The sequence below is a fragment of the Lepeophtheirus salmonis genome, chromosome 14 (assembly GCF_016086655.4).
Source record: "Lepeophtheirus salmonis chromosome 14, UVic_Lsal_1.4, whole genome shotgun sequence".
NCBI lineage: Eukaryota > Metazoa > Arthropoda > Copepoda > Siphonostomatoida > Caligidae > Lepeophtheirus > Lepeophtheirus salmonis.
The window spans coordinates 11,618,942-11,632,505 of record NC_052144.2 but is presented as its reverse complement, the minus strand read 5'-3'; positions in this window follow the sequence as shown (position 1 = coordinate 11,632,505).

Sequence of the window (13,564 nt, the reverse complement as noted above, 5' to 3'; positions counted from 1 at the left end):
TTAATTAAAAAAACGCCCACGCCAATCCCCTCCAGTCCATGAGGTCCCAGGCAAAATATATCGGGGCTTCAGAACACACTGTCAAGATATCTATAAAAAATCCTTATGAGGGTAGAGACGTCATGACAGAGGACTACAACCGTTATGGGTTACGGAAATTTCACCGACGCCAGGAAGCCATCATTGCCAATAACGGTGACCACATTAATTATTAAGAAATATCAGACACACATCTTTTTATAGTATTAACTAGTTGAAATTATATTGTTAATTAATACAATATATGTTATTGAACTTTAAAATTCAAGGTGTACAGATTTTAATAGACCACTCAGTATACATATATAAAGTACTTTTTGTTCATATATTATGAACTATTTTTACCCTTTTTAAAGTTGATATTTTATTGATAATATATGAAATATATGAAGATTGTTTTTTTTCAATAATAAAACATTTACATAAAACTATAAAATATGGATGTTTAAAACTGCACCCCTTCAGACTGATTATACACACTTTGCATGCGTAAAATACATTGTAAACATCAATGTCACATTCAATAATCGATAGAAAAGTCCACTAAAAAATGTTTGGAAAAGTCTTCATTTTCTGTCTTGCGTTCGCTGTATCTTGGCTAATCCTAGTCCACCTTCATACACTCCTTATTCTCATCCCCACTGCCATTACCAGCAGCTTATGCTAACACAAAAAAACATATAAATAAATATATCTGCTAATGATCCCTCTTACAGCGGATTGTCTGGATCTAACAAGGTTACTCTTCCTGATAATAACATTAAGACTGTTAATTACACTGTTGAAGGATTCAGTCGATTCGTTGCTGATGTTTAATATAAGACAGCCCAGATCCTGCATCATGCTCCAAATATAAACCATACCTGGCTAAGAAATAAATATGATTATATTGTAAAATATTTATTTAGGGAGTTTATTAAAATTTCCTTGTTTCACATTTACATTTAAATTATTATCAGTCTAGTGATACTAGGTTTTAGAAACCAGAGTTGCATGTCTACTTTATAAGTATTAGTATGATACGAAACTATGCATAACTTAAGAAATTAGTCGCTTCTTCGTTGTTTCCCTGGGTTTTTATCTACATCAGAGACGGAAATACCATTGTAAAGTCTCGTGCGTACTATGCATTTAATTGTCATGGAATGTGAACTATTAATTTATCATATTCTTCTAACATCCAATTTTTTGGATGATACTCAAAAAGTTTCTTACTAATTAGCAAATTAAGTAAGAAATTATTGACAATTCAAATAATGTCTTAAAAAGGTTCCAAATATACTCATTCCCTACAATTGATGTAAAAAAGGAAAATAGAAAGTCTGCTTACAAAATGTTAGTTTATAAATAAACTATTGTCTAACATTAGACATAATTATTGAACTACTAAATTTCTATGAAAATTAAAAACTGTGGACCAACATGTCAGATCAAGTAAATGTAAGTCATATTTATCTATAAGTAAGTAAATCTTTTATTAAGTAAAATTATTTATTTATACGTGTAGACAACATTAATATTAGGATAAGTAAAAAGTTTTGAGCGTGTTTCTCTAGATGACATTAGTGACCTATATCTCACTACTTATACATTGCATTAAAAAATGATGAATGTATGCTGCTTATAGGTTAAGCATACATTTAAAATAAGTTTATTTACAGTTTTGTGTTTGGTGGAGCGTGGAGTGTATTATAGAGTTCCACAATGGAAGAAAATAAGAAAAAAATTCATAAATTCTTTAGTATTACTACGACAAAGAAAAAAGGCGGAACAGGCCTAAAAAAATTTATAAAGATAAATTTGTAATCTTTATAAACTAATGCAGTATTGAATGCAGTAGCAATGAAGTTGTTCCAAGTATTTTATTCTGGTAATATGGACGTCAAAAATGTCAATTAAATAATGACAATAACCGTAAATGAAAATTAGCCAAAAAACTGTTTGAAACCATATTATTTGGATAATGGAAACAGTGTTTTTTCTAAAATGGTAACATTTGACTCATTTGTGAGAAATTATTTAATAGTTTTATATATAAAATCATTGGTTCAACTTTTTGTCATCCTGTGATTAATTTCGAGAGATATAAGCTTTTCTCGTATTGTAGTTAAACTTACTTTATCATCGAAGAAATCGAGTCGAACGAATTCCTCCGACAAATATTATTAATATTTGAAAAATTTAAAAGAAACCAATTTGTAAATATGTCTATCAATTGAAGAATATTCGATTAGCATCTTTATTAGATTTAGATCGTTCATAAAAGAATTGAAAGCCTGAAATGTATTTACCCAAGTTTTGATTATCCTCTTACAATGAAAACACAAACATCCCGTAATCCCAGTTCTTTCTTTGATCAATTTGAATTCTAATCTAAATATCAAAATCTTGCGACTATATATTACTTTTGAAAGCCATTAGACACGGTGCAATGCACCAGGTGACAAGAGCTTAACTCCACACTCAGGGGCATCACCAAGAAATATAACTAATAGTTATAATAGTTTTCTATTTTGTCTCTTAAATATCTTTTGCACATTCAACAGTACTATCTTGTTAGCCTTCAAAAAGACTGACCATCTCTTCAATTGCAGTTCCAGGCTTATAGTTAGTTTTGTTGATTAATGACCCATTTTCTTTTAATCTATTGCACAAAAAAAATATCTTGGGACGATATTGGCACCCATACATTCTTGGAAAATATTTCCCATTAATAATTCCATTATATGGTGTCTTTAAGCAAATGCTAGAAAAATATTGAACTTTAAGTGTCAAAACACATCGCTTAGTTTTACTAAATATTTATATATGCACTATTTGTTCAATTTAAAACTCACCCATTAATTATTTGATAATTCATCAAGAAAAACTAACAAATATGGTTGTTGTATGTGTTAAAATTTTATCAAAGGGGTCATTAAGGACATTCTTATAAAAAAATATAATTTTTTTTGTCGATTTTAATGTTCTATAAACGTAATTACAAATCTTCATATTTATCAGTCCAGTAATTGGCTTACGATATGCTAAAAAAGTAAAATCATAATTTAAAGTATATAGACGGTATCCATAAATATGTAAAGTTTCAAAAATTTAAGAGCTGTTGAGCTTCCTCTAAATATTTTTCAAAAATGTTCACTTTTCTTACATGTTTTTTTGTACAATTAGGAACCATTTTTCATCCTAGCCCATTTACTTTTCCAAAAAAAAAATATTTTGTTGTCACCCTGGAGAACACACATACAGAAAAAAAAAATGGGAACAAATATAATTTTCTTCCCTTATATCTTACTAAAATACTCATAGAGTAGTCTTTGTAAACAAGTTTTGAAGTATTTTCAACTTGAAGATATGTATTTTTGTATCTGCATTGATATCAATTCTAAACTTTACATCGTTAAAATGTCAAAAAAAAATCAAAATATATACTGTTTAGGGTAACAATAAAAATGTTCAAACATTTGTAAATATGTTTATCAATTTTTGAATATTCGATTAGCATCTTTGTTAGATTTAGATCATTCATAGAAGAATTGGAGCTGTGAGATGTATTGCCCCAAGTTTTGATGTATACACTTACAATGAAAGCACAAACATCCCGTAATCCTTGTTCTTCCTTTGAGTCAATTTGAATTCTAATCTAAATATTCAAATTTTGAGACTATATATTCCTTTTGAAAGCCAACAGACACGGTGCAGTGCACCAGGTGACACCAAGAATTTATTCTTAATAATTACCAAGAAATATAACTAATAGTTATAATAGTTTTCTATTTTCGTCTCTTAAATATCTTTTTTAGGATTATCTTTTGCACATTCACCAGTACTATTTCCTTAGCCTTCAAAAAATCTGGACATCTCTTCAATTGCAGTTCCAGGCTTATAGTTAGTTTTGTTCATGAATGACCCATTTTCTTTTAGTCTAATGAACAAAGGAATATCTTAGGACGATATTGGTACTCATATATTCTTGGAATACATTTCCATCATATGGTGTCATCATGCAAATGTTAGAAAATTTTTGAACTTAAAGTGTCGAAACACATTCCTTAGTTTTACTAAATATCTATATATGCACTATAATTTAAAACCCACTAATTATTTATTTGACAATTCATCAAGAAAAACTAACAAATATGTATCCAAATGATATATTTCTATGAAGTTAATATCTTCAAATAATATGACATAGATTTTTATTTGTGGTTGTTTTATTTGTTAAATTTTTATTAAAAGAGATTTTAATGTGATATAAATGACATTACAAATCTTCATATTTATCAGTCGAATATATGGTTTACGATATGCTAAAGAAGTAAAATCATAATTTAATGTATATTGACGGTATTCAAGAATATGTAAATTTTCAAAATTTAAGGGCTCTTGAGCTACTTCTAAATATTTTTCAAAAATTTACACTTTTCTTACATGTTTTTTTGTACAATTAGGAACCATTTTTCATCCTAGCCCATTTACTTTTCCAAAAAAAAAATATTTTGTTGTCACCCTGGAGAACACACATACACAAAAAAAATGGGAACAAATATAATTTTCTTCCCTTATATCCTACCGAAATACTCATAGAGTAGTCTCTGTAAACAAGTTTTATAGTATTTTCAACTTGCAGATATGTATTTTTGTATCTGCATTGATATCAATTCTAAAATTTACATCGTTAAAATGTCAAAAAAAATCAAAATATATACTGTTTAGGGTAACAATAAAAATGTTCAAACATGATAATTATAAGATCAAATTGTCAAACATCGATTATGTTTCTGACAATGATACTTATTGTTGTATCAGTTCTTATGAAGACTGAAGACTGCAATCCCGTTTAATTCAGTCTCAGTCCCATCCACCTGAGTTTTGCATATCAGTCACTCCTGAGCTTTCTTGGAAGCGTGGGCGGATGCTCCATCTTGTTGCAAACCCCAAGGAGAGTTGCCAACTATGGATTTGATCTACAGAAGCACCTTGGACGCCAGAATCTTCACATAATCCTCCATTGTTAATCTGTAGCCAGTGGGGAACTATACTGGCTTCATAGCCTTCCCGTTGGAGGCCACGAGACCAAACATCATCACCGAAGCAGGGTGCTTTGTTGTTGCCAGATAGTGCTGCTTATCTTGCACATCTCCAAAGCTCACAACACGGTCATTTCGCCTGTTGAAAACAGGATTGACCGTAAAAGTTTTCTTATCTGAAAAAATGTTAATGTGTCCAGATGAGCTCTTGAAATCATTCAAGATTTGCTTAGCACGCTCAAGTCTGACTTCTTGCTGACGTTCAGTTAGCAGAGGGTGTTCAGTACGCCTCAGGGACTTTTCAATGCCCTTGAAACAGTTGATCTCGACGTTCCCATCTTTCTGGCCATGTCGGCAACGGACCTGTTGGGAGTCCTCTTGAACACTGCCTTTACTTGCCTTGTTGAGACAGTGGGCTTCCTGCCAGCCCCAGGGGAATGCTTGAGATCACCCCCCACTTCCAAGCGCTTGGAAACGTTGAAAATTATCTTCAACGAGGCCCCAACCTGTTCCTTAATGTTGTTATGAGGCATTCCCGCTAGGAAGAGGGCTGCAATTTCGATCCTCTTTGTTTCCTGATTGGACATGGTCTCACGTGTGGAAGTTGTTACGCTCTCACAGGAAGGATTTTTATTTATTTTAACAGTAAAAATACGAAACAATCAGATTGGTTGCCACAAAACCTCTTAAAAAGTATATTTACATCCTCAGTAAATAATTTTTCACGGCCTAATATATTTGGAGAACTAATGATTGTTTTATAAGTTCGAATAATTTATGTTTATACGATAATTAATTTATTAACAGTACTACAACCAAAAAATTTGATATCGTTGCTATTTTCAATTAATATAACATCTTCAATTTGTGCAATTACATACCCCTCCACGAAAAAATGCGTGACACGGGCTAAGCAGAGGGCAAGGAGTAATTTTTTTTTTTTTTTAAATCCTTCTTTAAAGTGACGTCCCTAAAAAAGGTTCTCATCGACCATTTGGTACAAACTATGTATATTGACTTATAGAGAAAGACTACCTGGTCTTTTTACGTACAATCTTGCTTTTGATTGCTAGATATCTTTGACCTTACAGAGTGAGGATAACCAACGAGAATCCAATTTCATAATGTCCTTATATTAGAAGCCGTTGTCCCTATTGGCAAAAACACCAAAAAACAATTTTCACATGCTTTTTTTGAGGCCAAAATTTGTAACCCTATGCAAGTTGGCTATAGACAGGTGCTGGAAGTAGTCACTTGGTCCAAGGTCTCGACTGTAGGTTGGATGCATAAGAACTTCCCATTCGAGCATTATGAGCTTCAGGCGTGACACTAAATATGTATGCGGCCTGCCGTTGTATTAATGATCCCTTGTTGTCTTCTATACACCAATGTTATTTAGCGGGGGTGGGGGGGTGGGAATCGCTCGAATCAATGGTGTGCAAAACAAACCAAAAGAACATTGCCTTGTATACATTGCAAGTTTTCTTGGTCGCTTTCGATGCGTTTTTTACTTTCAAGGGGTAAAAATGTAAATTAATGTGAATGATTTCCTTTGTGACTTCCACACTTGACGCCCGATAATTCACGACGAAGGATATACACACCTTACAACTACTTATATTATGATCCAATTTGACCAATAATTAACGAGATATACTAATTTCTAAATAAGGGTGGAAAATAAGAAACTACTTTTTCCCAAACCTAAAAATATTTTTTTATGTAGCCATTTTTATTAAGAAGTTATGTGCCTCCACTTTACAACAAACTATGCTTTTTAACAATTGTGATCAAATATAAATAATTTTTTTGATTTTAAAAAATAGTGAAGTTTTCGTCCGTTTTTTGTACGTATTTTCTCCGATTCAGAAAAAGATACAGAAATAATCTAAATATTTTTTAAAATTGAAAACATTTATTTTCAGAGTATATTTTGATCTTTACTTTTTTTTATCTTTCACTGTAAAAAAAAAAACTTAATCATGTTTTCAAATATTTTTCAAAAAATACTTTGTAGGAACAAAAGCAGGAATTTCAGGTTATAAAGATTATTTGTATGTTTTTTAGTTGAGAGCGTTCTAAAACTCAGAATCTTAATGTAACAGCAAGAAAAGTTAAAAAAATTTTAAATAGTGTAACTAGTTATTTTTACATATACACTCCTTCAGATCAAATTTTTTTATATATAGTCATTTCAAAATTGTTCAGGAGGGGCAAAATGTAATTATGCTCTCATTTTTTTAAATATTTACTTTTATTTTTAATAACTAATTTATTAATTTCGTAAAAACAAACTACTATGTGTATACAGTTTTTGTCTATTAAAGCTAAATTTCATTGAACAACACAGTATTTATGTATCTTTTAAAGTTGTTTATGTCTTCGAGTATTGTTTGTGCTTACTGAAAGCAAAAGTCCAATTCATAACTCAGCAAATAGTAACTAATCTTGTATACATATGTTATTGATGTGGGCAGACTCCCCAAAAGAACTTACAAAGTGTTGGACATGTTTGATATAAATGCTTATAAATTTGAGCAATTTGGGCGAATGAAAAAATACACCTTGTCTGAAACCTTTTTTACATTGGTATATTAAAATTGTTTTTTCCAAATGTTTGGGACAATTTTTAATTATTTAAAGAATTTGTTCGAACAGTATTGCAAACATTACATATATTTATTTTGTTTTTATTGATATAATGAATTGATAAATTGTCATATTAATAGAGTTGGATTCGAGTTAAAATTCTGGAGTTTTGTGGAAAAAATTGTCTTACTTATGGCAAGACAACTTCAAATCATTTATTACATTAAGTATTAGTATTAAAGGAAACTATGCATAACTTAAGAAATTAGTCACTTCTTCGTTGTTTCCCTGGGTTTTTATATACATCAGAGACGGAAATACCATTGTAAAGTCTCGTGTGTACTACGCATTTAATTGTCATGGAATGTGAACTATTAATTTATCATATTCTTCGAACATCCAATTGTTTGGATGATACTCAAAAAGTTTCTTACTAATTAGCAAATTAATTAAGAAATTATTGACAATTCAAATAATGTCTAAAAAAGGTTCCAAATATACTCATTCCGTACAATTGATGTAAAAAAGGAAAATAGAAGGTGTGCTTACAAAATGTTAGTTTATAAATAAACTATTGTCTAACATTAGACATAATTATTGAACTACTAAATTTCTTTGAAAATTAAAAACTGTGGACCAACATGTCAGATCAAGTAAAGGTAAGTCATATTTATCTATAAGTAAGTAAATCTTTTATTAAGTAAAATTATTTATTTATACGTGTGGACAACATTAATATTAGGATAAGTAAAATGTTTTGAGCGTGTTTTCTCTAGATGACATTAGTGACCTATATCTCGGGACTTATACATTGCATTAAAAAAAGCTGAAAGTATGCTGCTTATAGGTGAAGCATAAATTTAAAAAAGTTCATTTACAGTTTTGTGTTTGGTGGAACGTGTAGTTTATTACAGAGTTCCACAATGTAATTAAAATAAGAAAAAAATCCATACATTCTTTAGTATTACTACAACAAAGAAAAAAGGCGGAACAGGCCTAAAAAAATTTATAAAGATAAATTTGTAATCTTAATAAACTAATACAGTATTGAATGCAGTAGCAATGAAGTTGTTCCGAGCATTTTATTCTGGTAATATGGACGTCAAAAATGTTAATTAAATAATGACAATCATCGTAAATGAAAATTAGCCAAAAAACTGTTTGAAAACATATTATTTGTATAATGGAAACAGTGTTATTTTTCTTGTCAAAATAAAGCAACAAAAACGCTCAGACCATTTTATAGCACTTATTATAAGTAATTTATTAAATAAAAACAATAATCAAAAACATAATGATTCATTTACACTTTGATGTTAAACAATTTTTTATTATCGTGTTTATACATTTTTGTCTTTAGCATACAATGTTCTTATTTAAAATAAGTTTGACAGATTAAACAATTTCAATGATGCAAAGATGATATAAATGCAGAGAAATAAATACATTCCTGCGACTTTAAAATACTATAGAACCTGTTTAAAAGCACTAGTCTATGTGTATTTGGGAGGATACAACAGAAGAATATTACGCCCATTCCTGTTTTTGTTGGGCATGCTAGTATTTTTTCCATAGAGACTAATTATGTGTAATATACAATGCAATATTTCTCTCAACCTTTCTCGTAAAAAAAGGAAAAATGGCATGGGTAAGCAATTACATAATTCTCACCAAATGCTGGGTTAAAAGTTGTAAAAAATACGAACTAGAACGAGTCCAAAACTAGCTGCAACTTCAAAAATGCTATATTCATATTTTTCAATGTTTCTATTAGTATCCTTTCATTATTGAAGATATAACCTTAAGATCATAAATGAACGCAAATAACACAAATGATTTGATTGAGACTTATAAGCTGAAGTCCTTTTTAGTATTTTTCTTTGCAGTAAGATTTGAGATATCAGTAAATATAATCGAACAATACATATTTTAATTTTGTTTCCATTGATATAATGAATTGATAACATTGCATATTAATAGAATTGAACTTTAGTTACTTTCTCTATTTCGCTCAAGTACTATTTTGTTTATTGAAGTCGTGTCGAGTAAAACGATGATACTCACATTTTACTTTATTTAGTTAAGCAGCGTTCAAGTTTCCTATCAAGAAAAAACCTCAATATCCAAGGGCCGCAAAATATTTATTATATTCTGAAATAAAACTTAACGTTTATAACATTAAAATTCGCCATTTTCAATATGATTTGTTCAATATTTAGAGTAAGGAATAGGCAACAAATTGAAAATATGTCCTAGGAATAGGTTACGTCATATCTTTGGAGCAAAAGAGACAATATTATGTTAATAATTCTTACTTTTTTAACTATTCAATATCACCATTTTTCTACGAGAAAGTATTACATTAAGGAAACAAAGTGGAGTTTTTCCTCGGAAGATGAATCAAGCCTTTGACTATATTCATCAACATAATCGTTGTCTTGATCCATCCTCTTCAAACTCTTGATCTAGCAATTATTCTTCAATAATCATCTTTTGACTGGTTACTTTTGTTTTCAATTTTAGGACAAACAATTATTGTTAAGATCCGCAATCTCAGTAAACTACTTATAAGTGTAGTTTCTCATCATCGAAAACATTTCCTCATTTTTATGATCTTAATTTTAATCATTTTGTACTTATGCAGATCCAAACTATTGCATATACATTTCTTTGTCATTGTATCAAGAAATAATTTTGGGTTATGTACATGTATATACATATTTCCTATCAAAAATCTTTGTCGCTCTAAATCTGCTGAATTTAAAATGAGAGTACTTTTGCTTTCTTTCCAAAATGGTAATATTTGACTCCTTTGTGAAAAATTATTTTATAGTTTTATATTTAAAATCATTGGTTAAACTTTTTGTCATCCTGTGGTTAATTTCGAGAGAGATAAGCTTTGCTCTTTTTTAGTTAAACTTACTTTATCATCAAAGAAATCGAGTCGAACGAATTCCTCTGACAAATTTCATCAATATTTGAAAAATTTGAGAGAAACAGATTTGTAAATATGTCTATCAATTGAGGAATATTCGATTAGCATCTTTATTAGATTTAGATCGTTCATAGAAGAATTGGAGCTCTTAGATGTATTGCCCCAAGTTTTGATATATACCCTTACAATGAAAACATAAACATCCCGTAATCCTTGTTCTTCCTTTGAGTCAATTTGAATTTTAATCTAAATATCCAAATCTTGAGACTATATATCTCTTTTGAAAGCCAACAGACACGGTGCAGTTCACCAGGTGACACCAAGAATTTATTATTATTAATTACCAAGAAATATAACTAATAGTTATAATAGTTTTCTATTTTCGTCTCTTAAATATCTTTTGCACATTCACCAGTACTATCTCGTCAGCCTTCAAAAAGACTGCCCATCTCTTCAATTGCAGTTCCACCCTTATAGTTAGTTTTGTTGATTGGTCACCCATTTTCTTTTAATCTATTGCACAAACGAATATCTTTGGACGATATTGGCACCCATACATTCTTGGAAAACATTTCCCATAAAAAATTCCATTATATGGTGTCTTCATCCAAATGAAAGAAATTTTTTGAACTTAAAGTGTCAAAACACATTGCTTAGTTTTACAAAATATTTATATATGCATTATTTGTTCAATTTAAAACTAACTCATTATTGATTTGATAATTCATCCAGAAAAACTAACAAATATTTTTCTAAAAGATATATTTCTTTGAAGATTTAATCTTCAAATAATATGACATAGATTTTTATTTCTGGTTGTTTTATATATTAAAATTTTATCAAAGGGGTCATTAAGGCCATTCTTATAAAAAAATATGAATTTGTTTGTCGACTTGAATGTGCTATAAAGTCATTACAAATTTTCATATTTATCAGTCCAATAATTGGCTTACAATATGCTCAAGAAGTAAAATCCTAATTTCAAGTATATTGACGGTATTCATAAATATGTAAAGTTTCAAAATTTAAGGGCTGTTGAGCTACCTCTAAATATTTTTGAAAAATGTTCACTTTTCTTACATATTTTTTGTACAATTAGGAACCATTTTTTATACTAGCCCATTTACTTTTCCAAAATAAAATTATTTTTTTGTCACCCTGGAGAACACACATACCCAAAAAAAAAATGGGAACAAATATAATTTTCTTCTCTTATATACTACTAAAATACTCATTGAGTAGTCTCTGTAAACTGGTTTTATAATATATTTTCAACTTGCAGATATGTATGTTTGTATCTGCATTGATATCAATTCTAAACTTTACATCGTTAAACTGTCAAAAATAATCAAAATATTTACTGTTTCGGGTAATAACAAATATGTTCAAACATGATCATTATAAAATCAATAAGATAAAATTGTCAAACATCGATTATGTTTCTGACAATGATATTTATTGTTGTGTTGGTTCTTATTTAGAACTGAAGACTGCAGTCCCGTTTAATTCAGTCTCAGTCATATCCAGCTGAGTCTTGCATATCAGTCCTAAAACGTATGATGACGTCACTCAAAATGATTTCACCTTGTTTTACATCAATTCCAGTACCAACAGTCCAAATGACCAATCCAATACACTGGACTGGACCTAATAAATAAGGACTTGCATAACACTAATGTTGTTATTTACTTTTGTTACTAATACTAATTTTATAATAAGTTCACCCTCACGTATAAATAAATAATTTTACTTGTTACATTTCCTTGATCTATAACTATTGTCTTTTTCAAACTTTTATATTTCTTAAATTATTGATGAAATATACATATCAAATAAATTTTTGTGTTGTGTAGAATAGAGTCCACCCGAGTCTCTCTTCTACAATATTAAAAGAACCTCATTGAAATTGTTATTAATTAGAAAATCACAAAACTCAGAACATTGGTCTAGATTTGGAGATAAAAATCAAGTTAATTCGTATGTTTTCTAACCTTTAAATCCTTCAAAACATACGTCATGATTGAATATTCATCGAATTAAATTTTGTTAGCAGAATTTTTATAGTGAGTAATAATTTTAAGATTTACGATATTTTAGTCATTTGCAAATAATAATTAGTATGTATTAAAGTACAATTATATAATTGTTATGTTATTCTTTAATTATAAATAAAACTTAAAGGATAAGTACTCTTTTTGTTTTCTAAGTTGTATTTGTTAATTTTATGCAGGAGTTAATCATAAGTATTTGTCAAAATTAATTAAATACATAATTGTAATAGATACTTAACTATATATATTAATGCTTAAATGGACACAAAAATATTAATGGGGGATTTGGTGTACGATAAATACACAAAAATTACTTAACAATTTTATATATTCAAGATTTTTAGTACTTTTAACTAGGATAAATTCCCATAATAAAATACGGAAGAACAATTTACAACGCACGCCCAAAGTTTTTTCGGTGTAAGAAAAAAAAGTAATTTAATAATGATATAAAAAGAAAATAAATCCTTACTTTGACCACAGATTCATTTCTAGACATCAACAAGAAACATGTTTGCCAAAATCCTCATTGCTTGCCTTTCCGTCAACATTGCATTGGTTGCCAGTGCCCCAAATCCTCCTCCTTCCTACTCTCCTTATCCTCCTCCCCCACCTCCTCCACCAGCACCAGTAAGCTATGGTTACAACTACGGTGTTGTTGACGATGAATCTGGTGTAAACATGTCTGCTGACGAACTCGCTGAAAATGGTGTCGTTTCTGGATCTTACAAGGTTGTTCTTCCTGATGGTCGCATGAAGATAGTCACTTACACCGTTGAAGGAGACAGTGGATTCGTTGCTGATGTTCAATTTGAGGATGCTCCTGCCCCAGCTGTTGCTGCTGCTCCTGCTCCATACCCCAAATATACCCCATATCCCGCTTAAGAAATTAAACGCATTATATTTTATTTATAAATTCAAAA